Source organism: Notolepis coatsorum (assembly GCF_963971535.1).
Source record: "Notolepis coatsorum genome assembly, chromosome: 9".
NCBI classification, from domain to species: Eukaryota; Metazoa; Chordata; class Actinopteri; order Aulopiformes; family Paralepididae; genus Notolepis; species Notolepis coatsorum.
The window spans coordinates 59,559,548-59,582,047 of NC_140173.1; positions in this window are offsets into that span (position 1 = coordinate 59,559,548).

The following is a 22,500-nucleotide window of genomic DNA, read 5'->3' on the forward strand; positions in this document are numbered from 1 at the left end:
CAGATAACCAATCTGTGTTCAATCAGGTTTTGTAGTCTGCTGCTGAGAAATCCGAGACCCGAATAAACTAGATATTGTGGCCGTTTGATAAAGAATGGAGTTTATGATGAACGTTGGATGAAAACTATTTATCTCATGTGTTTACTGTATGATGGACTGTTACAAGGGGTGATTGGGTTGTCATTTGTGATAAATTAACCAAAGGAAAAATAAACCAATGCCCACAACAAATTTAGGTGAAAGAAAGTAATACAGTATATTGTGCAATTATATTTACAGTGTATACAATCAAACAAAAACACAGACTAATACACAATGAAATGGTGGATACTGGAGACACACAACCAAGGGGGAGGGAGAAGGAAAAGGAGCTTGAATGATGCCAAAAAAATGAACTGATGCAAACAAACAAACAAACAAAAAAGCTAAAGAAATCCATGACGATGATTATGCCAGTGATTATAACGAATCAGGGGTTATTCTCATAAAACAATGCTGTGGAAAAACAGAGGTACAGTATCGCTCAGATAAAGACATCAGACAAATGGATATGAAGTTTCAAAACAGAACTAACTCAGTAAGGAATATACTTATCTAAATATACACTAACACAAAAGATAAATAAAAACCTACTCCTCACTACACTAACTAACCAAACATGTCCAAAACATACAATGGGTGGCATCACTCCTGACCTAGTGTGTCTAGACAATACCACTACTACATGTAGCAAAAAAAAAATCTAACCCTAACTACTACTACTACTGTCATGCACTAAGTCCTAATAAACTAACCTACACTGTAACACGCAACACTTTGATGAACATTGTTACTCAGCTGATAGAGTTGTACCCTTCCTGATGACTTGTCGTACAGAACTTGTAAGTCGCTTTGGATAAAAGCGTTGGCTAATGTAAATGTAAATGTATGGGCCCCTTACCTGCTCCAATTCCCAACACACACACACATACAGTACACGTTTACCGAGTTGGCTAACTAAGTTACATAGAAACATCAGACCAACAGCAAACTAGAGACAAAAGGGAGAAGCAGGAAGTGCCACATTGTTTTAAAGGGGACATGTACTATAAATGTCATTTTTCAGTCTCTAGCATTGTATTATAGTAATAGGAGTTAGTATCAATGTGTTTTAGTCTCTAAATACCATATTGGCGGATTGCTCTGATTCAGCTCAGATAATTTCCTGCTCCAGTAAATTAGTCCATCCTGATTTGAAGGCCTGAGTCACGTCATTCAGGCTCTGGGTAGAAGACAGTGATGTGATTGGCTCTGTGGTTGTAGCTAATGCCCGCCCACTTCCTCATACTGCGAGGCAGATTGAAACCCGACACCTCTGCATACTCTGGAGGGAGAGAGAGAAAGAGAGATAGAGAGGGAGAGAGAGAGGGAGAGAGAGAGAGAAATAGAGAGAGAGAGGGAGACAGAGAGAGAGAGGGAGGGAGCACTTGGGGGGGGGGACCTGCCGCGCCACACGGGAGAGGGGAGGAAGGGAGGCCCCCCCCCCACACAAGCTGCCGCAGGGAGAGAAAAACGAAAGGAAGAGACGGCCTGTCTTTTTTCTCTCTCTCTCTCTCTCTCTCTCTCTCTCTCTCTCTCTCTCTCTCTCTCTCTCTCTCTCTCTCTCTCTCTCTCTCTCTCTCTCTCTCTCTCTCTCTCTCTCTCTCTCTCTCTGTCTACCAGTCACAGACTGTGTGGACTGACTGTCACTCAAAGTGCTTATGGGCGGAGCCAGGCCATAACAGCCTGAAATCTTGGAGCTGAAAAATTATGGTTTTGAGTACTTGATTAGAAATATAAAACAATGCATTTAAAAAAAAAAAAAACTTACAGATGTCTTCAATAGACTAACAGGAATTGTGTAAAGTTGCCCAAATAGTGCTAGGAATAGCAGTACATGTCCCCTTTAAAATAAGAGTAGGGCTTCTGATTGGTCAACTGGTGGATTGATTGATGACTGGATGGGTTCCTATTGGTGTCTTGACGAATGACAGGAACCTGGATCAGAGTAGAAGGTGGAGTGAGTGAGAGAGAAGAGAGGGAGAGAGAGGGAGATAGGGGGAGACAAAAAAGGGCAAACAAAATACAACAGCCATATGCTGGAACGTAACATGGACATTGAATGAAAATGTGGTGTTTATCTCATGTGTTTACTGTATAATGAACATTGAATGAAAATGTGGTGTTTGTCTCATGTGTTTACTGTATAATGAACAGTGAATGAAAACTTGGTGTTTGTCTCACGTGTTTACTGTATAATGAACATTGAATGAAAACTTGGTGTTTGTCTCATGTGTTTACTGTATAATGAACAGTGAATGGAAACTTGGCGTTTGTCTCATGTGTTTACTGTATAATGAACATTAAATGAAAACTTGGTGTTTGTCTCATGTGTTTTGTGTCTGCAGGTCTGCGCAGTAGTTACTCCTGCAGCGTTTGCAGTGTGGTCCTCAACTCCATCGAGCAGTACCATGCACACCTCCAGGGCTCCAAGCACCAGAATAAGTCAGTACAATAACATATAGCTCAAATGTCCCAAATGTCCTCACTGTCCCGACATCCAAACTCATGTGATCGGGCCTTCTCTCGCACTGCACCCTGACTCTGGAACTCCTTCCCTCAGTCCATCAGAGACTCCCCTACACTCTCCACCTTCAAAGCTCGCCTCAAAACCCACCTGTTCTCCCTTGTCTTCAACCCCCCCACCCATAACCCCCCCCTCCAACCCGATTGATGTCTGTCTCCTGTCGCTCCGTCTTTTTGTGCTATCTCATGCTGTCTTCCCCTGTTCCCCCCATGGTCTCATGTTCCTTTTGTTTTTGTTTCTTTGTTGTTTCTTTGTTTTTGTTTCTTTGTTTTTGTTTTTGTTTCTTTGTTTTTACTTTGCTCCCGACTATTGTCAGCGACTTCGGGTCATTGAGAAGCGCTATATAAATTAAATGAATTATTATTATTATTATTATTATTATTATTATTATTATTATTATTATTATTATTATTATTATTATTATTATTATTATTATTATTATTATTATTATTATTATTATTATTATTATTATTATTATTATTATTATTATTATTATTATTATTATTATTATTATTAAATGGAGGGAGGGAGGATGGATGGATGGATGGATGGATGGATGGATGGATGGATGGATGGATGGATGGATGGATGGATGGATGGATGGATGGATGGATGGATGGATGGATGGATGTGGATGGATCAGACGAACGGATGGGTGGATACTGAGTTGATCCCAAAGGGGGAAACGTACTTACAATGTGAGATTAAAATTCACCCATGGTTGGTCGTGATAATGATATAATATGTACGGATGATGTTCACTGACCCTTACGCTGGACAAGACAAGGTAATTGGAGCACGGCCCATTTCTTCCCTACAGGGAGACTTTTGTAGTATTTGCACTTGTGAAGGTAATAGACTGTGTCCAGGCTCATTGGAGGCCATGTACGGTCATCAATCCAGCTCTTTCAGTAGGCAGGAATGAGGGCTTATGACCGTTAGACAGGCTCTGGAGGTAAGAGGAGGAAACACCATGTTAATGCGAGGGAAATCACTATCCACTAGCAAGGGGAGAGAATGCTACAGTAGGAGTGAACTATTTACAGTACAAGTCACGCATTCACCATGATATCAGCTGTACTGCCCTGCAGAAGATAAACGAAAACAAGTAAAAAGTACGAAAACAGTGAAACTGAGTTATTTCTACTATTCAAACTATTCAGTGATTTTGTAGTTACTGCAATTCTTTATACCGCTTTCTCTAAAACAGAGCAAGATTGAACTCCGAAACTAAGATAAAACAGAGATGTTCAATTTCACTTATAACTCAATTCAGACAATTAAATAGTTACTGCAGTTAGCTTCTACACAGCATATGCAGTGTGTGTGTGTGTGTGTGTGTGTGTGTGTGTGTGTGTGTGTGTGTGTGTGTGTGTGTGTGTGTGTGTGTGTGTGTGTGTGTGTGTGTGTGTGTGTGTGTGTGTGTGTGTGTAGGTGTGTGTTTGTGTGTGTGTGTGTGTAGGTGTGTGTGTGTGTGTGTGTGTGTGTGTGTGTGTGTGTGTGTGTGTGTGTGTGTGTGTGTGTGTGTGTGTGTGTGTGTGTGTGTGTGTGTGTGTGTGTGTGTGTGTGTGTGTGTGTGTGTGTGTGTGTGTGTGTGTGTGTGTGTGTGTGTGTGTGTGTGTGTGTGTGTGTGTGTGTGTGTGTGTGTGTGTGTGTGTGTGTGTGTGTGTGTGTGTGTGTGTGTGTGTGTGTGTGTGTGTGTGTGTGTGTGTGTGTGTGTGTGTGTGTGTGAGCAGATGAGCGGTCAGGTTGGTGTTTGTTTTGTGTGTGTGTATGCATAAATTATACACTTGCAAATGAGTTTGAATTATCAATAGGTAACATTTCAAAGACCAGAGATTGTGGACGTTAACCATCCTCAGTGTAGGACAGGATTGGATCCCTATGAAGACAAAGTCACCCTCATGTCTTCTGACTTGACACACTGCAAAACACATGGTGAAACAATATATGTCAGGAGCTTCATTCCAGATAAGCCCTATTTGAATGAGGAGGGGGGTACCTACCCAGATATGGCAATTAGAACATATGGGATATAGCTTAGTTATTAGCTAAGCTAAGACCACTGCTTACAAATCAGTAACATATTTTTGGATGGAAGTATTCATAATTTTGAGCAAATTAAACAAATTAACTTTGTGTCATATTTATTTCTTAAAAACAGATATCATTTTGTAATGATGTTGTGTTAATTACAGATCATTGAAATTATGTACATTAGCTGAAACGATTCTCTAGTCTAGACTATGTGCAGTAATAACAATTAGCCACATAATGTGCACAGGACGTATTCTTGCTCACAAGCACTTGCGCACAAGTCACGGCACTTTGCAAGCGTCTAGTGGCTCGGGCTGCATTTTTCGCCGAACAATATAAACATCTATTTGCCGTTCGAATACCACCTCACTCGACCAAAATTCGTGCCTCAGTTCTCGAGTTACATGACGATATGTCAGGTGAGCGACTTTTTAAGCGCCGCGCGTCAGATGACCACCCTGACTCCAGACGCTCCAGAACGACAGGTTATGTATATAACCTAGTTATATGAGTACTGGCTAAGTGTCCCGCTCTTAAGCCATACCGAGATATACCTCATCTCATGTACCTAGTGTACTCCATCAACGAATAAACCAATACACCCAGCACCTGCCAGGCCCCGCCCTACTGCCGTACTATATAGTACTAGGCGTGGCCTCCACTCACTCTTCCTCGGAAAATCGTTTCCAAAGAAAAGTTTCCCCAAGGGAACTCAGGGCACGCTAAGAGCGGGACGCTTAGCCAGTACTCATATAACGTTATATATTCGTACTGGCATCGCGTCCCGCTCTTAAGCCATACCGAGATATGGGGTAGAGCGGACGCGAGGCCCGACAAATGCACCCCCTGATGACCCGTAAGCCCACATCAGGGGGGAGGGGAGTCCCGTCACCCCACCCTTCCTAATGAAGAGGGGACGGCAGTCAACTCCACCCGAGTGCGAACAAGAGGGAACTAGAACCTCTTAAACGCACAGCACAGGCGGAACCACGTGTGACACAACACATTGTGGCCCACACCCACACACGCCCTACCAAAGGACGGGAAGCAGGAGAGGCCACAGACCTCAGAACCGCCTGGGAGACAGAACCCCCGGTCATGTCCATGAGGTAAAACCTTACAAAGGGACCCGGTGAGGACCATGAAGCCGCAGCACAGATGTCCTCCACCAAGGCCCCACCCAGGAGAGCGGCAGAGGCCGCCACCCCACGAGTGTAGTGCGCCCTGACGCCCCCAGGGGGAGCCAGCCCGGCCAACGTAAAGCAAAGGGCAATGCCCTCGCACAACCAATGGGACAGGCGCTGTTTCAACAGTGCCTTACCAGCACGAGAGCCACCGTAACAGACAAAGAGCTGATCGGTAGCCCTGAGGCCCTGAGTACGGCTGAGGAAAACCCCCAAGCCCGGACCGGACATGACAGGTGAAGGCCCGCCTCCAACTCACTAGCGTGAGGAGGCGGATGAAACGCCTGAACCATAATATCCCTGGAGCGGAAAGCACTCCGGATATTTTTAGGCACGAAGGCTGGATTAGGCCGCAGAGTGACACCGCTATCGGAACGAAAAGACAGGCACTCTGGCTGTACCGAGAGAGCACAAAGCACACCCACGCGTTTTTAGCGGAGGTGATGGCCAGCAGGAACGCAGTCTTGAACGACAGCCATTCCAACAGCGCTTGCTCAAGAGGCTCAAACGGGGCCAAGGACAACCGACCGAGGACCAATTGAAGATCCCAGCTCGGAGCCAAAGAGCGTTTCACCGGCTTAAGGCGTCGAACGCCAAGCAGGAAACGCTTCACAAGATGGTGGCCTTACACCACTCTTGGAAAATACGCCACCTACCCGCGTAACCCGCGATAGTGGAGGGAGCATGCGCGTTCCGGATGGTACCAACCACAGAAGGATCCATCCTCTCCAGACTCACCCTCTCACCAGCCAACCCACCAGCAGCTGGCCCAGCACAGGGAACTAACACAGAGACCCTGTGTGCTTGAGAGAGGGCCCGCGATGACCAAGGAACAGGCCATGACGGGATACAAAGAGCTGGATCAGGACCGGGAAGCACACAGCTGCGCACCGGTTCGGTGCAATCAGGATCAAGGACCTGCGCTCCTCAACGTACCCGCCCCAACAACTGACCTAACAGATGTATGGGGAAAGAATCCCAGGCGGCACGGCATCGGTCCCAGACCTGCCTGACTATGTCCGGACGTAATCCCCACCCGTCGGGGTGAGGACCGCCCGGCGACATTACACCTGTACCCACATTCACCCTGCCGGGGATGTGGAGAGCCCTCAGGCCGCGCAGATGGAGAACGCCCATAGCCAGCCGCCCGCCGCCCGGTGCAGACGGGGGGAGCGTACTCCTCCCTGTCTGTCGATATACGACACTGACGTCGTATCGTCCATCCTGACTTGCCTCTCACCGGGTCTATTTCCATACTGGAAAAGAACCACCTCCGTAACCTCCTCCTGGGGTGAAGAGGAGGCCAAGAGGGACCACGGAATGAGCAGATGCCCTCATACCGAGCAGGCGTATCACGGACAGCGCCGTAACCGTCCTAGGACGGAACCTCCCGAGCGTGTCGCAACACGCTCTGAGAGGGATGCCCATAGCACTCCACCTGTTGACTGGGAAGAGGAGTACTCTACTTCCAGTCTACAGCCACCCCAGGCTGGTAGGAAACCTGCCTGGCATGAGACCTGACGATCCACCTTGACCGCCAAGAACCAGAACATCGGCAGGGCAGAATACACTTCGTAACCCCTGACGAAGCAGAGGCCCCAGTGCGGCCTCCACGCACTTGGTGAAGATGCGGGGAGCCAGAGAAAAGCCGAACGGCAGCCCCTGGTACTCATACGCTAACCCTGCAAAGGAAGCGTAGGTAAGCCCTAGGACGGAAGATCGGGGATGTGAACACGCATCCTACAGGTCTATGGAGGAGAACCAGACCCCCACCTGACAGTGTTCAACAGGTAGGAGACGATCCAAAAAATTCCGAACCTTCCCATGGGACAGGTCCAACATGGGTCTGACGCCCCCCCCCCCTCCCGATTTCTCAGGCACCAGAGAACACCGGGAGGAAAACGCCACGACGATGGCTTGCTTCGTCCACAGAGATCGGATCTCGTCGACCAGAGCTGTCACTGCTGGTGACCCTGACAATAGGGTCTGTACCAAACCCGAAAACGGGTGGGGTTGTGTAAATACAAGTCCCCGCCTCAGCGTTCTCTCCATCCACCTCGACATATGGTACTGCTGTAGCCATATGTGATGACACTCCCAACGCACCCGCCGCCATGTGGCGCAGGTCCGCTAGGAACTGTAGATAGGCGGCCCGGTCCCACCCGCTGTGCGTAGCCAACCCTGGACCCGTGCGAGCAGAGCGTTCCGTGTCGGGACATCTGACCCTGACACTACCCACGAGGCAATCGCACCCAAGGGGGGACCCCGACAGAAAGGGCCGGTTTGATACGTCATCAGTTCTAGGTGACAAAAACTCCCCCACTGAACACCCCTCCAGAACATGCTGAGGAGTTGTTCTGCAGCCGGACATGCAAGGTGTGAGGCCCCCATGGGTTCCTACACACCGTAGCCCTGCAGTGATATTACTACCACCCAAATCACGCGCGCCTGCGAGACCACTGCCAATCTTTCAGGAGTGGGAGGCACCAACATGATACCTGGCCTGGCGAAGGCGAGTTCGGGGGAAGCCCGCACTGTGTGCCTCAAAAAGGTTTCGAGCCCCCCTGCTGACAACACTTATAGTTGACAGACGTAACACCAGGCTCAACCAACACAGCTTATGGTGTGGGAGCCGCTTGACAGCACAACATTCTCACGGACAGACCCAGGCTCAGCCATCAACTGGGTGTCAGCCCCTGTCCCCATGAGAAGTGAAAAGTGGGGCCGCACGCGCTTCAACGAAGGCATGCGGCCCGCAGCCAAAGGAAACAATCAGAGCCCATTTTCCGCTGGTGTTGGGGGAGGGAGTGATCGGAGAGCGGGCTGCTCGCGGCAGGACAGCGACGGCTTGTATATTCCAAGCCGAGCTCATCCAACATGGCCGATCCCTCGGCCGCCAAGGCTGTCGGCCTTGTGGACACCTGTCGATTCAACGCCCAGGATACCTCTGGCGGGGGAAAACATGGCCGCCTGTCGAGGGCCTCGTCATCGCCGCTGACGAGGCCGTGCTCTCTCTTCTTCTGGCTGCGCGGTGTGAGGTGGTGTGGGGCCTAGGACAAATACCGCCCGCGCTCCAGCGGAAGACCAAAATCCTGTGCGGAGAGGGGAGCCCTGAGCGGTTATAGCTTGCAACTAGGTCAAAGCTAATAACGTCAACAATCTCGCGCGATGCGTCGACGTCGGCTGGCCCTCAAGGCCCCGCCACCAGACAACATTTTTTGATAGAAAAAACAGCAATTCGAACACAGTTACTAATCTCTGCCACTTCCATACCGAGGCGGTACAGGCTTTAGCAGCCCACCAGCCACTCGCCGGGCCGACCCACCTCATGGCGTCGGCCGGGCGGGGCACTGTTTCAACATGTCAAAAGCAAAGGATTGATGCTAACACGGAGCACCAGTGGTGGTTGCAACCAGCAACCTCCACTGTGGTGTGCACCATGAAGGGGATAATGAATAAATGAACTAACACCACGAACATACTGTAGAATGGGCAAGCCCATGCACACAACGTTAAGGGGAGGCGGACCAGAGAGAACCAGTCCCGCATTCATTCATAATATTCACAACAGCACACCAGCCCTAGACCTCAGCCCATTTACCCCTGAAGGTAAACAAAGCCCCCCCCGCACTACTCCCCCAGTAGACACCGATTGACCGTCAGCATGAATGGTTGAGAGGAGGGAAGACTGTAGTATAGACAGACATTCCCGTAGCAGAGAGACAGAACAGAAACAGTAGCCCAATATAGCATAGCGTTCGACGCTAATGTGGACAGAAAAACAGTCAGCTGAGCCACAACACTGGCCGCCGCTAAATTCCATCCTGCAGCCCATCCTGCAGCAGTATAGCTCTCATCAGTCCATACTGCCACCCGCCGGGCCGACTCGCTCTCAAGCATCGGCTTCCGGGTGGGACACCGTCCAACCCCGCCGGGGCACAGGATCGATGCTACCTGGCTACCTAGCCACGGCACACCCGCCCTGCACCCTGTTGTCAACCCATTTACCCGTAAAAAGGGTAAAATAGGACTCAGTAAAACCCCCCACATTAGCTACCGACTGACCTTCATCAATGAACCGGTTAAGAGGAGGGAAAAGCGGCAACATCCCACAGCGGGGAACATTAGAACAGTGCCCAGCATTTCAGCATTAGCGTTAGCATTAGCATTAGCATTAGCATTAGCGTTAGCATTAGTGTTTAGCAGCACGCTCCAGGATCGCTTGGAAACCGTCCACTTCAAGGGAACGTTCACCAAACCATCCCGCCCCTGGCGCCGACACACAACTCGGTTGTGTAACAAAACAACCAGCATTACTAACACTAGCATCAATGCCTGATGACACAGGGCCTACCTGTGTGTGAGCCGGCTCGATAGCCAACCTCGCACGCTGTCCCTCGATCTGCTGCCACAAGACGAGGGAACATCAGAATAGACCCGACGTGTCGTTGGAACATACGCCGAAGATTCCAGGGGTAAGCAAATCTCCGTAAGCACTCAATATTATCTAAACTTGGGGCGGCTACGTGGCGCAGTGGGCAAGGCACTCGCAACGAATGCTGGAGACTGGGCTCGAACAGGATGCCTCCTGTTCGAGCCCCACTCTCCACATTGCTTTCAGTTTAGCTGGTCGTCCACAGTAATACACATTGGCCGTATTACGGGGAGGGAAACTGAAGGGTGGGGATCGGGCGTTGTGGACAGCGACTCCTACAGGTCGATTGGTGCGCCTGCGCAGTAGAATCAAGAAGCGACAGGGGCGGGGCCCCTCCAAAGCCCAGACCCCCGACGCTGAAAGATCGAGCCGCGCAGGTGAAAAGATGTGACGGCTGTTACCTCGAGTATCGGCGGGGACTCGTGCTATGTATGACTTAGTCCACATTCCAGCCGGCTTGTGGGAGGCAAGAAATAATGTTCGAAAGACAGGGGAGGGTTGAATTGGACGATATGAAAAATTGGGATGGGAGAAAAATAGAAAATGGGAGAAAAGGTGGATAAAAAAAAAATATTATCTAAACTTTTCATAACAACTAGTTGCATAGGGTGTCATGCATCCGCTATGATGTAAACGAAAAAAGAGGAAAAGTGAGTGGAGGCCACGCCTAGTACTATATAGTACGGCAGTAGGGCGGGGCCTGGCAGGTGCTGGGTGTATTGGTTTATTCGTTGATGAAGTACACTAGGTACATGAGATGAGGTATATCTCGGTATGGCTTAAGAGCGGGACGCGATGCCAGTACGAATATATAACTGGCAATCATCTGCTCACGGCAAAAATGATTGGTCATCGTTGTAGCCAACGAGTGTAGGTTTCCGCCGATATCCCATGGGGGGGGGGGGTGCGAATAAGGGAACTTAGGTGATAGTTGACAAGCGAAAACGGGAAGTGAATCAGACTTCAGAATGCACTGTTAAGACAACAAGGTATAAGGTTGGAGATCAAGGTTTTAAACTCTGCAACAGGGGGGAGGATCTCAAGCTTTAAGGGCTGTTGGAGGTCATTCCATGAGCTAGAGGGGCATCATAATGAAATGCAGATTAATCCTGTTCAGAGCAAACACCTTACGGGGACCTTAAGGACCAGCCAGTCATCAGAAGGGGTTCCATAGGTTCCAACATTCCATTCCAATAATTATGTAGTATAAGCAGGTAGATCTTCACTCTCTCTACAGGCCAGCGAGGAAGGGTTGCAAAGAGAAGAGAAGATAGAGAGAGAGAGAGAGAGAGAGAGAGAGAGAGAGAGAGAGAGAGATTTGATTTTATAAAAAAATGTATTTTTTACTAAAACTACACAAGATGCAACATAAACGTTCAACATTAAAATACTCTACAACTCAAACAAAAAAAACCTAAAAAACAAAAAAACAAACAAACAAACAAACAAAACAAAAAACAAAACAAACAAAAACAAAACACAAAAAAACAAAACAAACCACAAAAAACAAATCAATTAGGGACAACACTGCTTAAACTGAACCAAATTGTCACTTAGAACTTTTCCCCCATATGGAAGAAAAAAAACTCTAAACGATCCAAAAAGTCTGGGTGTATCACGAGAGAGACACCGGAGAGGCACTGTAGAAACCTTAGTCCTGAGAAGAGCGTCTCTATCTTCACCTTTCCCCTTTTGGTACAACACATCAGGCCTTTGTGCGTGTCTGACAGACTCCAGTCAACACCTATCTCGTGGATAAAATGGGCCGCTTCGTCAGCCGACCCTCCTCCTTCAGCCTCATCACATATGCTCCTACCGTCCACCAGTTGTATATCATATGGCCTCGATGATGTCAGGGGCCGAAACCAGAGCAGGGGGACCGAGATGCACTCTGGACCGACATCCTCATTAGACAGTTTGTAACCCTCGCCTCCCCGTCCGAGGCCGCCTTTTCCTTCCTGGTTCAGATGCCGCTCCAACCTCACCTCCCACTCCCCCGTGCGGAGACTGGCAGCCCCCAGTGACTTCCCATCGAGCAGTCCGAGTCGCGAGCTCAAACCCCTGATGAAACCCATTCCGAACATAGGGTAGAAAACAACCAGCAAAGTCCGCTTTACCATCACCCTCCGAGGCTGAGTCAGTAAAATGTTTATACCGCCGTAGAACGTGTCGAGCCCCACAGTCATACCTTCCAACCCTTGAACAAGGTAACGGTGCCGGTAACATAAAAGGACGGCAGAGACAACATCCCCCATGACAACTCTGAAGAAAGGTTTGCCGAAGGAGTCCGACGTGGCTTTCCCATCGGGCATGAAAACGATACGCTCCGCTCCTGTCTCTGAATCCTCCATACTCCCAGTTTTTACAAAGTTCCACAAATGTATACGAGTACATGAGATGATCAACAAAAGTCTCAGCCTCCAGGCCTCAGCATCAGGACACCATGAAACGTCCAGTCCTAAGTGACAACACACCAGTCCCGTCAATAAAAAAACTCTCATTTGGAAGAAAACAAAAAATAAAACAAGAAAACCAAGCAAAAAAAAACACTACACTGATTCCACTCTGTCCCCCACCATACTGGCGCCCTTCAGTACCTTCTGCACAACCTTCCTCAACCTGTATAAATCTGTGTCAACAAAACGACCTTCTCCTTTAAACCTCATATGTTTATTTGCATTCAAAACAAACAAATCCATATCTGAAAAAATTTTTTCCACCTCTACTCCCTTCCTGTTCTTTGTCACCTGTAAAAACAGTTTCATTGCATCCAATGAATAGGCAGCACCCTCTGAAGAATCATCGCTCCCATATTCCTCACTGTCATCCAAGGTCATCTCCGCCCATGACTTCCCTTGTGTACTCTGTGTACTGCCGAGTTCTTCCGTCACACCTGCCTTCTTAGCTTGTGAGCTTGACAACCCAACTACTCCAATCTTTCTCTTCTGCCTAACAACCTCCATCCCGCCGTCCCCCTCTTCCATATCAATATCCTCTACTTCCTCCACCCTGACCCCCTCAACTGAGTCCTCTGACCCTGTTCCCTCAATAGCTACAGCCACCCCAGGCACACTCCCCTCATCCGTAAACCTCCCTGCCACCACCCCCCCCCCTCATTTTCATCCCCTTTTTCCTGTCCCTTGTGTCTCAACAGGTCCACCTTCCACCTCTGTAATCCTTCCTGCCACGACCCCCCCCCCCCACCCCCCCTCATTTTCATCCCCAGCAACTGTCCTTCGTATATCAACAGGTCCATCTGCCCCATATATTACAACAGGTCCCCTTGCCACCTCTGCAATCCCTCCTGCCACGACCCCCCCCCCCCCCCTCATTTTCATCCCCAGCATCTGGCCTTTGTTCTTCAACAGGTCCATATGTCCCTCTTATGTCAACAATTCCACTCTTCACCTGGCTATCCAACACGTCTTGGTTTACACAAGCTCCTACTACCACCCCCCCCCCCCCCCCCCACCTTACCATCTCCACCATTCATTCCCCGTGCTACAATCCCCTCCGAAACCACCCCTTCCATTCCCTTATCACTTCTATCTGGTACAAAAACCTTCTCAGAAACCTCCCCACTACCCCTCATCCCCTGTCCCCCCCCCCCCCCTCAACCCCTCGATTCCCACCCCAAGCTGCTCTTCCTTTCGTCCTCGCACCTTCCCCATCATTTTCCCCCCTGCTCGGCCCCTCCCCAGGGCACGCTTGTCTCTGATGCCCCTCCCTTCCACACGCAAAACATCTCATATTTTGTGTTGTTGCAAAGATAATGTACTCAAACCCGTCTATTACTACTTTAAAATTAAGATCTAACTCATCATCACGTCTGTTCATTACAATGAACGTCTGCCTTCGGTGAGAAACCACATGCTTCAGTTCTGGTGCCTTGAAACCTGAAGACATTTTTCTCAAAGGAGCCACCACTTTTCCAAACCTTGCGAGTTCCCTCAATATCAGATCATCGCTCACCAACGGAGGAACGTTTGCCAATGACACCTTTTTTGCCGGAGTTGTGAGCGGCAACACAGATACAAAAGTACCATGTATGATCAAACCGTCCGTTATCAGTTGATTAACTTTAATCAAATCATCTAAGAATATTACAATCCCCCCATTCATACGGGCTGCTGACTTAACGGCCACAGCTCCCACTATCCCCGCTACAGCTAGACTACAGTCTTCCACCGAACACGGAAAAGCCGGCGCCACTTTGAACCCATGTTTCCTGGTCAGCTTAGTGAAGTCCATGCCACCGCGACAGCAGACAGCTGCCTAAGCGAACACTGACAACACTACCAGCCCACCATCAACACACAACCAGCCAAATAAACCCCAGTCCAATTCACAATTTGACAAACAACATAAAGATAGGAAAAGTTTAGAAAGACTCACGCGTTCCGCAAACTTTCGGCAGCACCCACACTCAAACCACCCGCTCCACCATCCACACGCATGCGCACAGAGAGAGAGAGAGAGAGAGAGAGAGAGAGAGAGAGAGAGAGAGAGAGAGAGAGAGAGAGAGAGAGAGAGAGAGAGAGAGAGAGATGAAAACACTCCCTGAATTAAAACGAACGATAGAAAGGAGGGGATATATTGACTGAAGCGCTGAATGATAGAATGGAAATCAGGTGTGGGTATGGATGGATGGATGGATGGATGGATGGATGGATGGATGGATGGATGGATGGATGGATGGATGGATGGATGGATGGATGGATGGATGGATGGATGGATGGATGGATGGATGGATGGATGGATGGACGGATGGATGGACGGACGGACGGACGGACGGACAGAGAGAGGAGTGCAGAGGGATTTAGAGGAGAACAGGAGCGATAGGTCATGGGGAGAGAGGGAGGAGAGAGCCTTGCGGCGACCTTATCAGACGTACTTAGTGAAAAGGGCCATGAAGGGGATGAGGTATAAAGAGAGGTATACAGAGGAACTGTATCTCACGGCAGCGGCTGACATTTCATATCACAATATGTCTGTGGGGGGGGGGGGTCTCATTGTGACATTTACTCCTGACATTTACTCCTGTGTATCAGATTCTGCAGGATTACAAGACGAGGGATCCCATCTCAAGTTTTTAAGAAAATATGCAGACAGAAAACAGGTCAGGAGAGGAGAGGGGAGGAGAGGAGAGGAGAAAAGAAGAGAAGAGTAGAGGAGAGAAGAGGAGAGGATAGAAGAGGAGAGAGGAGGAGAGGATGGGAGATGATAGGAGATGATAGGAGAAGAGAGGATAGGAGAAGTGGAGAGGAGAGGAAAGGAGAGGTGGAGAAGAGAGGAGATGAGAGGATAGGAGATGAGAGGAGATGAGAGGAGATAAGAGGAGAGGAGGAGATGGAGTGGGAGGTGTGTGATCTCTGGTGCGTGCTGCTTCATCGATACCCAAGGAAACAAGGAACAAGACCGAAGGTTCCACCTCATTGGCCACTCTCTCCCCTCACCCCAAGCACTACAAATAGTGTGCGTGTGTGTGTGTTGTGTTGTGTGTGTGTGTGTGTGTGTGTGTGTGTGTGTGCACAGTATTTCGCAGAGTAAATTTTACTCAAACTGAGTACATTTTACTCAAACTGAGTACAATTTTACTCAGTTTGAGTAAAATGTACCCAGTTTGAGTACAATTTACTCTGCGAAATGTACTGTGTGTGTGTGTGTGTGTGTGTGTGTGTGTGTGTGTGTGTGTGTGTGTGTGTGTGTGTGTGTGTGTGTGTGTGTGTGTGTGTGTGTGTGTGTGTGTGTGTGTGTGTGTGTGCGCGTGCATGGCTGTGTGTCCGGGGCTGTGTGATTTGTGTGTGTGACATCATTGCACATCCTCCCCTCTCCTAACAGAGGGTGGTGAGGAGGTGTGATCCAGAATAATGCCTCTGTCACTCTCTGTGACACACACACACACACACTCACTCACTCACTCACTCACTCACTCACTCACTCACTCACTCACTCACTCACTCACTCACTCACTCACTCACTCACTCACTCACTCACTCACTCACTCACTCACTCACTCACTCACTCACTCACTCACTCACTCACTCACTCACTCACTCACTCACTCACTCACTCACTCACTCACGCACGAACGCGCGCGCACACACACACACACACACACACACACACACACACACACACACACACACACACACACACACACACACACACACACACACACACACACACACACACACACAGTCTGTGTCTCCCTGGTGTTCAGGGGCTCGTCAAGGCTTTACCAAGCTGAAGTGAGACCCTGCACGCCATCTTGTGTGTGTGTGTGTGTGTGTGTGTGTGTGTGTGTGTGTGTGTGTGTGTGTGTGTGTGTGTGTGTGTGTGTGTGTGTGTGTGTGTGTGTGTGTGTGTGTGTGTGTGTGTGTGTGTGTGTGTGTGTGTGTGTGTGTGTGTGTGTGTGTGTGTGTGTGTGTGTGTGTGTGTGTGTGTGTGTGTGTGTGTGTGTGTGTGTGTGTGTGTGTGTGTGTGTGTGTGTGTGTGTGTGTGTGTGTGTGTGTGTGTGTGTGCTCAGGATGAGCGTCTGCTTGTGTAAGGAGCTTTGTGGCAGAGCATGGCTGCCGGGGATTATCTCTCCCTGGAGAAACAGCCCTAAGTAAGTTGTGTGTTTGTAAATTACCATACCGATGAATCATGCATGTGTGTATGTACAGTAGACGTGTGTGTGTGTGTGTGTGTGTGTGTGTGTGTGTGTGTGTGTGTGTGTGTGTGTGTGTGTGTGTGTGTGTGTGTGTGTGTGTGTGTGTGTGTGTGTGTGTGTGTGTGTGTGTGTGTGTGTGTGTGTGTGTGTGTGTGTGTGTGTGTGTGTGTGTGTGTGTGTGTGTGTGTGTATGGTATTATGTGTACATGTACTCGTGTCTGTGCCTGTATGTGTGCTTCCTGTACGGCTGGTGTTTGACATTAGGCTCACGTTAAACCGACAGCCGGTATCTTTATTCCCTGAACATGTAGGATGTCTTAGTAGAACACTGTCACTTACAGGTCAGCTCCTCGCCTGCTGCCTTCATATGAAGTCTGACCCACTTAAAAGTTACGTGTGTGTGTGTGTGTGTGTATCTGTGAATAGTATGAACTAAAAAGATAGTATGAACTAAAAAGATAGCACTAAAAGCCAAAATAAATACATTTGGCAGCACATTTTGACAACAGTATAAAGGATTGGTTTAATTAAAGTAAAGTAAGACAATTTAAACATTTTAAATATGAATTAATAAATAAAAAGTGCTAGTCTGCCATTTCCCCAAGTGAGCAGCTAGCATCGTTGGAACACACAACAAAGAACATCTCATTTGGTTTACCAAACACATAAGCTCCGGGCTCCACTCCACTCAAGGGAAATTGGCTAAACTTAAGGAGGAATGTGAGGATAACTGTCGACTTCATTCTCATCTGCAATTACTGTATCTCTCATGGGTCTACGAACGCAACTCCCTGGAGTTGGGTATTGGTCTCTTGGGTGTACTTTGGTGGATTTTGGTTGGTCTTTGGGCTCTTTGGTCGTTGGGCTCCCTCTGTTAGCTGGCTGGTTTTGGGGTTCCTTGCGTGGGGGGCTCGCTGTGGCTTCTGCTGTGTTCCGGGGTGTCCCAGGGGTCCCGGTGTTGTCTCGGACAGATAACCTTGGTCGTGATGGTCTACCCGGGTTGCTTGGTAGGTTTCAATGCAACTCCTGGTTCTCCCCGGCCACAGGTAAACACATGTTTCGCGAATCCTCCCCCAAACTCTGTATACTACCTCCTATTCCTGTACAAAGAGTCGTGTTGAGCGCTGTGGCCCTAGCCGAAGGCAGTGCAGTCTCTTGGTCACATCTGTGGACAGTGCAACAGGCAGCAGTTTGACATTACAGTGCGCACGATCCTACGCATCTTCTCATTTAGCCGCTGTTGTGTCTGTCTGCTTGAGTGTTTGGAGTCGTGTCTCCTTTGGCGTGGCTGCGGGTCCTGGGGCGCGTGGCCTGTCATTCCTCTGTGGAGTTTGGGGGTGGGGGAGTAAGATTTGCTGGTTTCCCTCGTGGTCGCGGGGGCACAAGGACCGGGGGAGATGGAGCGGCCCGCAAGGGTGGCATTCCCGCCGCCGTGCATGGCGATTCTCGAAGTCAACTTCCTGTCTGTTGTTGCTACGCAACTGCACCGTGGGGGGAAACTGCCCCGCTTGGTACATTGTGTACGCTTAATTTAGTGGAGAAACGGATCGTTAAAGCGGCAAATTAAAGACAATCAAGCAGAATTTTCTTCAGTCCTTCACAATGCCAAATAATAATAATAATAATGCAGGACCTGTTCAGAGGTCTTTAATTGGCATGCAATTATCCTTCAATGTTAGCGGTTAGCACACACGGTTAGCACACACACACACCGGAACACACACGCATGCATTGTTTTTTTGTAGGATCGCCGATGCGATTCGTCTCTGCGCTTAACCCATCCCGTCGTCCTTCCCCCCAAGGGCAGCCGGGAGCAGACAGGCGTCGGCGAGGGCCGCGCCCGGGGACCAATCCAAGTGCTCCTGCCCGTCTTCGTCAAGGACGCCACAGCGTTAGCGATCTGTTGTTGTGCATGTTTTTCCATTGGGTTTATGTTATCGGGGGGAAACCCTTGCGAGCACGGGGAGAACATGCAAACTCCACACAGAAAGGCCTGGGAGATACCCCACCTGGGTACCTGGCATCATGGAAACCTGGCCCCCAAGCGGGAATCGAACCCTGGACCTTCTTGCTGTGAGGCGACAGTGTTAACCACTACACCACCGTGCCGCTAACACGCTAGAGCTGCTGTGTTACGCGTTGTACTAATGACAAAAACAGAAATCCAAATCGCAAGTTTTATACCATCACGGAGGAAAAAGTGGCTGGTGGCTAACGTTCGGCTAACTCGCTCTGGTGTTGTGGTCGTGGTAGCTAAATGCTAAGCTAACGTTAATTACATCATATCGAACCGATAGGAGCTTATTTTATCTAATCTTACGTGGATGTTTGATCGGGTAGTGGCACACGTGGTACCACCACGTAAGATTAGATAAGATAATAAGCTCCTATCGGTTCTATATGATGTAATTAACGTTAGCTTAGCATGTAGCTACCACGACCACAACACCAGAGCGAGTTAGCCGAACGTTAGCCACCAGCCACTTTCTCCTCCGTGCTGCATCAGCTGGTATTATATAAAACTTGCGATTTGGATTTCTGTGTTTGTTATTAGTACAAAACGTAACACAGCAGCTTCAATTTGGGTATTCGAGAGATGGCCATGTCTGCAGGTGTTTTGTATGGACATTATGTCAAGTCAATCAGGGGGAGCTTCTTTGACTCACATCTCGCCTTAGAATCACCAGAAAGGCTTTCGAAATAGTGAAATGCCATGTTGGCCTCAATATTTTCAAAACAAATCGTATGAACATTTTATGAAATGAACAAGAATGTGATAAAACATGTAATAAAAACGGACCTCAATGCATGCATTTGATGGTAGAAATCCATATGGTCCCCCTATACCAAGATGGCGGCGGTCTCGTGACATCAGAGTGTCTTCGAGAATGTGAGTGGCGCGCAGGCTGTTTCTGTTTTCCTTCGGTCATGGCGTGCTTTATCGGGGGGTGTGTCTTGGATGGGGTTGTGGTAGGGATTGATGTGTGGGGTGTTTGGGGGGACTGACTGTTCCGGGGGGGTTCACATGCCTTCGAGCGACATTGTACTATTGTACTTATTTTATACCTATTCTTATGTCTGCAATTTATGCATTGTTTTTTTATTCTGTCAATTTGTGTGCTGATTTTATGCATGTTCATTTTAAACTAATTGCTGTGGTGCACTGTGGACTGCGGTCCATGTGTGAAAAGTACTATATAGATAGTTATTAATATTTATGATTGTTATATTGTAGAAATGTGTGCATTGAAATGAAAGTCTCTGCTACATTGAAAATGAGGGTGACCTCAATTGTCTTTTCGAGAATAAATAAAGGTTTGAATGTGTGTGCATGTGCCCGACGATCCATTTAGCCCTGTTCACCCTGGACATTATTCAGCATCAGTATCACTGAAGACATGTACGTGCACACACCAGCACACGCACACGTTAAAAAAGCCACAAGACAAATTTTGAGGACACATGTCAAAATTCTAGTCGTCAAATTTATTTGTAGCCCAAAATCAAAGTTGTCACATCAGCCCACATCACACCAGCCCCTGACCTCAACCATCAACACACTGTATACACACTCACACACTCACACACTGTATACACTAGGGGTGGGACAAAAAACCAATACTGCGATATATATCGTTGTACGACACGTTATCGATACACTGAGGGCAAGTATCGTTATTATATATATATAATAACAACAATTATTAATAACAATAACAATATATATATATATTGTTTTGCTTGACAATACCATTTTACTGCAATATAAATGATTGGAATGAGGTGAACAGACTGAAAACGTTAGCTTATTAGATGAAACAGATGATGATATTGATGACGATATTTGTATTGCAGATGGTAACAAAGTTTTCCGTTGAGGACATCATTAATAGTTAATAATAATCAAGTTGTGGTCAGTGTGTGTTAAAGAGGCACTATTTGTTGTACATTGTTTCATTGGACAGTTTGTGATGCACACTAAAGATGATGTAAATGCTGATGTAAATTGTGAATAAATACACAAAATTATATATATATATATATTTTTTTGGTCAATCAAAGTCAACTATCCAAATCCTTAGTCGGAGACAGCCCTAGTGGGCACTGATGTCAACAACAACACTACTGAAGCTAGCACGGCACTCTGTGAGAATTTGTTTTCTACCCTCAAGAATGTCTTTACAGAACATCGCCTTAGTATGCTTCATCGACGCAACTAAGGCCAATTTAATTCAGTTGGCATTTGAGAAGGACTTAACAAAAAAGTTCAGGAATGAGTGGAAGGGCAGTGTTTTAAGAAGATTTCACTCTGTCCCCAAACACCGCTTGCCGCTCTACTAATGTTGGTGAGTAGCCTGTGGAGGAATTTTGTTTGATTTTTTATGCACCTTATTTTTGTCAGTTCAGTTCAGTTTGTCAGTGAATTCAGAAGTGTTGAATAAATGGAGACTTTTCAAAGATATAGAATAGAATAGAATAGAAATGTATTATCCTGAGGGAAATTTGACTGCAAATCACTCAACATTAAACATTTAGACAGAACAAGTCACAAATAAGAATAACAAAACAAATGGCCTAAGAATAGAATAAAATGAAATAGAATAAAAGATACAGTAAATAAATACAGTAAAAATATACTGAAGTCTACAGTAGGTGTAATATTGCACAGTGCTGTTTAAAAAGTAAGAGTCCAGGAAGATGGTACCTGTCACTCTGTGCTCAGTGATGCAGTGAGGCACACAGGGATGCATTGTATAGTCTGATGGCTGTCGGAATGAAGGACTTCCTGTGCCGTTCAGTGCTGCATTTGGGTAGTGTGAGCCTATAACATGCTCCTCCTGTTAGCCAAGTCTGTGTATAGTGGGTGGGAGGGGTTTTCCCTGATGGCCTGGAGCTTAGCAAGGTTCCTCCTCTCCGCCACCCTCGCTAGAGTCCAGCTCCACCCCAACCACGCTACTGGCCTTCTTGACCATCTTATCCAGCCTGTTTGTGTCCCCTGCTCTCAGTCCGCTGCCCCAGCAGGTCTGTTATATATATCCGTTCAGTCTGTTTTTGTATAAGTGAAAGTTCTTAAGATAGAGAGAAATTAGATTTTTCAATTGCCTCTCTGCTGTTTAGTTCAGCACCGTGGGCAGCGCCAAGCAAGCCACAGTGCCGCTGTCCCAGCTGAAACGTATAAAAGGGAACCTATGTTGAAAAACCATTGTGCCCCCCGAGAACATTTTATGCCCCCCCACTCATTTGTTTCTGCAGCCTGGTCTGCAAACTGTACACACACAAGCACTCGCACATTAACCACCTTATAAAGTAAAATACTGTTTTGCGACTACAGCGATAGAAATTATAGAGGAAACATCTACTGTACCAATAAAAATCTTTCTCTCGTTCCATTATCTATCTTGTCATATCGAACAGCCCTAGTTGAAAGTTGTTTGAAATTTGCGGGGCAATGTAACTCAGCCTTCTGAAAACCACTGTACCCTTTTTTTCCCCCGCTACACTCGCGACGCACATCAAACTTCCACGCTCAGTTGGGTGCGCTTGTTATTAACTCCCAGATGCAGATGGAATACAGTAATATTAG